Consider the following 4,714-nt stretch of genomic DNA (forward strand, 5'->3'; position numbering starts at 1 on the left):
GGGTGAAGTGGCGACGGGGCTTAGCGAAGGACGGAGGGTGAAGTGGCGACGGGGCTTAACGAAGGACGGAGGGTGAAGTGGCGACTTACTAACCATGAGGTTGATTTGCGGTAGATATTTTGTAATTAATTTTTAATGTGTAGCCTTCTGTGTGTATGTAGATTCTTAGCTGTTACTCTGAAGTAAAGCAGTTTAATAGATGGCTGATTTCGAGTTCATAGGCTACTTTATCTGGCGTTAGCGAGAATTTAATGTTGGCAAAGTACGGAGCTTTTTTTTTTCTCCCATGTCCCTTCCCGGGCTCCGTAGTAAAGCTTTGCTAGCAAGAAGCCTTTCGGGTAGAAGACAAACCAGGCGTGTGTCCTAATTAGCTCCATGTGTGGTTAGCTTTCAGGTAAGCTAGTGTTTTGCTTTAGCATTTTCATTTTAACAACGAGGTTGATTGTTAAAACTTGCTTCTAGGAAATTTTGCCGTGACTTAGCGGTAACTAGTCCCCTATCCCCTGTTAGCTCTGTAGTCTGACTGCCAGCGTTATGGGAACGGTGTGGCGTATCGATTATATCTGGACTAGATTAACGTTGGCACCCTCGTTTTAAACACCTAATGAGTTCACTGCTTAGGGGACACTGGTCTTTGACATGGATTTCCTTGTTGTAGTGGACAAACCTTTTTACCCAAGTACGTGAGTATTGAGTTTTTCTGCCTGGTCTGTGTGAGATGGAGCCTCCGTTTAGACTGAAGTCCAGCCAAACATCAGCTGCCAGTCATCATTGATGAACGGCCCGAAAAGACTTAAGATCATATTCAAATTATCAGTAGGTTTTACTGACGATACAAGCAATGCCAGGATTTAATTACGTTTTCTAGAATGTGGCATTGTATTGTATTCTTGTATGGACATCTTTGTCCTTGAATAAAAGTAGCGGTGCAGTGAAAGGTAGGCGACACTAATCTCACTTCTGGTGAATTCACCAGCTTTTGTAGAGCTTTTAGTTACCATTATAGACTCTCATCCATGTTTGCGTCGTACTAAATTTTGAATATAGACCTTTTGTTGTGATCAAAACTTAGAGCTGCTAAAGTATTCCTGTATCATTTTGTTCAAAGTAGCATTATATTGATGTTACCCATGTTCACTTGTATTTTGGCAATATGTACAACAGTAGGACTAACGTACTGTGCACAGGATGTATACACAATATTTATGCAGTTCATTTCCACACTGTTGTTTCATGAAAGGCAAGTAACTGTAAAACAATCAATTTGTTGAATAGAGTGCACCTGAGGAGTAAGTCAACTCCAGAACTTGGCAGGCAGCCCAGTGAACAGGACCTGACGCTTTGTGGGGATCACACTACAAACCGACAGACAATTCATGTGGTGAGTAAATTGTTCAGACTATTGTGAAATGTGATGTAAAAAAGGTTCCACATTTAAGCAAGAGTGGTGCTTTGCAACTGCAGAGTAGCTTAAATTGCTGTTAAAGATCAAATTTGCATGGCCTGTTTTCATAAATTGAGGGTAAACAAAAACTGTGATTGTTAGTGAATGGTCCATATCAGCAGTCTGGCCTTTTCTTGGAACTTGCCACCAGTAATTCAGAGACGGCTATTTCAACATGTGGCAAGATCACCTCTTGTATTTCAGGTTTTTTTTTTTTCCTTTCCCTCACCCCTGATTTTTGTCTAAATGTTGACTTGGAACTTTGCAGTGTCCATTCTGTATCTTAAAGGATGTTCATTACCCAGGTACAAATAATGTGCCCACTAAAAGCCTTTTGTTCAAAATGAAGCCAACCAATCAAATTATAGCGCATATCCTGCTTTAAACTCAAGCTTTTTCCCCCTTAGGCAGTCCTTAACCAGATGTCATACTGTGGCCAGACCATCAGCATTCTTGTGGACAGGCACAGATGCAGGCAAGTTTGTTTATAAATGGACCATTTATTAAAATCAAAGCTTTACAACTTTTTTTTTTGCAGGTGCTCAGCAGCATATGAAAGTGTACTCCATGTGGGAGATTGTTTTAAAGGCCCTGTGGTTCAACATTCATACCAATCAGGGCCTTTTTTTTTTTTTTTAAATGGAGTTTCTTCAATAAAGCATTACATTAAATCTGTCTGGTTGTGTGTCTTAATTCTTCACTGTAGTCCAGCACCAAAAACATTCATAATAAAATGAAGCACAGGTTCTCTTGAGGTGGGTTTAATATTCATGAGGGTTGACAGGAATTCACCTTCCAGTTGTGTACACATCAGCCAGGCTTCAAGGTGGGACTGTGGAAGTGTAGCATCACCACTGAAGCAAAAAGGTGTACAGTAGGTTAGTAACATGTTTGACACTTGGTGGCAGGCAGGGCAAATAGACTTATAAAGGTGGCAAGTGCACAGATGTTAACAGTACCTGGATGTAGAGTCAGGTTTCTTTTGCATCAAGGAAGAATGCCTTGCTTCTGGCCATTTAGAGGATCAGAACCTGTGAGTGAATTTAAACAGAGGAAAGGTTTTAAGACAAGGCTTCACCACGTTTCACTTACTGTATGTGAATGGATACTAAAGCCTCATCCGGTTCTTTCAGACCACTTGAGTATATAAAAAAAAAAATAACCGTACTGGTTTATTCAAGAATTAGCAGCCCGGAAGCAGAAAAGACCCCAAACGTCACCTGATTTGGCAGCTGAGCAGTAGACAAAACATGAAAATGTGTGTATCAAACAATTTGACATAACCTTACACATTAAGACATTATGGTTACTTTTACCGTCATAACATTTGTCCCTGAGGAGACATCCTGGCTACACTAACATCTTCTAATACAACAGATCTCTAAACAATATCTAAGAAATTACCTAACAATACAAATGCTGAAGGAAAGCACTTAAGTCGCCAATATGCACAGCTGTCTTAAAACACCATACATCAAACTAGGAAGTTTGTCAGTGGAAAAGATGGGTCAGATTGGAATGAAATGTTTCATTACAATTTATATCAAAATTCCTCAAACACTTTTGAAATTAGTGTGTTTTTTTTTCCTGACAAAGCAGAGAAATTACAGGCTGACTTGAACCACAACTTTAGAATGTTTCTCACCTGATCAAGTTGATGTCCGTGAGAGGGGCCCGGAACGCTGTCGGTCCTTCCCGAGACTATTTAAGCTCTGCTAGTCCCACATTCTTGTCCTGGGTTCCATGGCCTATTGAAAGATACATGGGGGGGAGTTAGTCCTATAATGTCTGTCCTAGTTATAACAATTACTCTGATCACAGAAACCTGTACAAACGTGCACATTTTACACAGATAAGATTCATTAAAGGACTATTGCATTCATAATTCTTGCACATCTGAGCCCCTACTCACCTGATCTTTCCTTAATGTTCCCAGCCTATACTTACTAGTCACATTAATGTAGTAACAGCATCAAACTGTTGGAAAAAGCACTGGACATAAGTGCATTTGAGGCATCTATACTTATTTTTAGTTTCTGCTTCTTCACATCTTACCATACCTTTTTACTCCACTAGATTGATTTGATAACCAGAGTTTATAGTTTCTTTTCAGAATTAGATGAATAAAAAGGAAATACAGCAGAAGCCTAATCATGAGACTTCAGTAATCTCTGGTGACAAATTTACAAGCTACTCACCAGAAGTTCAAATTTTAACAGTTAAAATTATCCCTACCTTTACCAGCTACAACATTAAAATGAACAATAATGCACCAGAAATTATAATCAAATATACATCAACGTGAAATGTATTCTATTATGATTCTGCACATTTACTTATTTACTTTTGGTAATTTTAGGTACATTTCGCTGCTAATGCCTTTGCACTATTATTTAAGTAACATTTTAAATGTAGCACTCTTACCTGTAACGGGGCATCTCGGTAAAAAGACGCCGACCGGTTCGGACCTCACCGGGTCTTCATCAGGGCGGAAACATACAGGTGCAAACAATTTGTTAAATTTCCGTGCTGATGAAGACCCGGTTTGATCCAAACCGGCCAGTGACGATTTACATTAAATGGGGCATGTAAAACTAGAGAAGTTCATTAATCCAAAAGACTACACATCCAACATGGAATAAGTTACAAGTCAACTCTACGAGGTTTCACAATTAGCCTGACAACTGACAGGCTCAAGCAAAGCAAGAAAGTATTGGGTGGCTAACATCCTACATTAGCATTTGGCTAACGCTAGATAAAAGTATCCCACCTGGAATAGAAAACAAATTTAGACAACGGTGTTAACAGCAAAACACCTTCGCGCTGCCTACATACAGAACTCGACACACGAAAAGTTTACTGTGATTTTCTACAATTTTCTGATGTGACCCACCTGAGTAGCAGAACGTCTTACACTGCCGTCCCTCTTGATTCTCCACTACAACCAAACTTACGGAGCTGCCATCCGGGAGACTAACTTGAAGAACCCAGCTACCACCCGATTGGACAATATGACTCTGCTCTGTGGTTGGACTGTCAGCGTCCAATCAGATTCAGGTGGGATTCACACTAAAACCTCAGTACTCTTAAATTGAGTTGTGCCTTGCATCAAACCAAATACCCCCTCTTCTTCGCTAAAATGCGAAGCCAGTAAAAATCCCCAATGTGTTCTTGTACAGCAGGTGGATGACATGGTGGTTAACACAGCTGACTATGGTACGGCAGGTCGGGGTTCGCGGCCAGTCGTGGGTCCTTCGGTAAGGCTCTTAG

The 4,714-nt window shown here is 40.3% G+C and overlaps 2 long non-coding RNA genes across 3 annotated transcripts; one reads left to right on the forward strand and one right to left on the reverse strand.

Annotated features, from left to right (window-relative positions):
• The first annotated feature begins 6 nt into the window (after window positions 1-6).
• On the forward strand, window positions 7-1,924 carry LOC109966793 (uncharacterized). Of its 2 annotated transcripts, XR_002275825.1 has the most exons (4): window positions 7-110; window positions 310-394; window positions 1,276-1,381; window positions 1,852-1,924. It is a non-coding gene; the product is annotated as an uncharacterized LOC109966793 (long non-coding RNA). The 2 variants fall into 2 exon arrangements; XR_002275824.1 differs by lacking the exon at window positions 310-394.
• A 157-nt stretch (window positions 1,925-2,081) lies between these two features.
• On the reverse strand, window positions 2,082-4,433 carry LOC109966792 (uncharacterized). Its single transcript, XR_002275823.1, has 4 exons — window positions 4,338-4,433; window positions 3,090-3,192; window positions 2,404-2,475; window positions 2,082-2,298 (listed from the first exon to the last, which is right to left on the reverse strand). It is a non-coding gene; the product is annotated as an uncharacterized LOC109966792 (long non-coding RNA).
• Between the last annotated feature and the right edge of the window lie 281 nt (window positions 4,434-4,714).

This window comes from Monopterus albus, unplaced genomic scaffold (assembly GCF_001952655.1).
Source record: "Monopterus albus unplaced genomic scaffold, M_albus_1.0 scaffold119.1, whole genome shotgun sequence".
Taxonomy (NCBI): domain Eukaryota; kingdom Metazoa; phylum Chordata; class Actinopteri; order Synbranchiformes; family Synbranchidae; genus Monopterus; species Monopterus albus.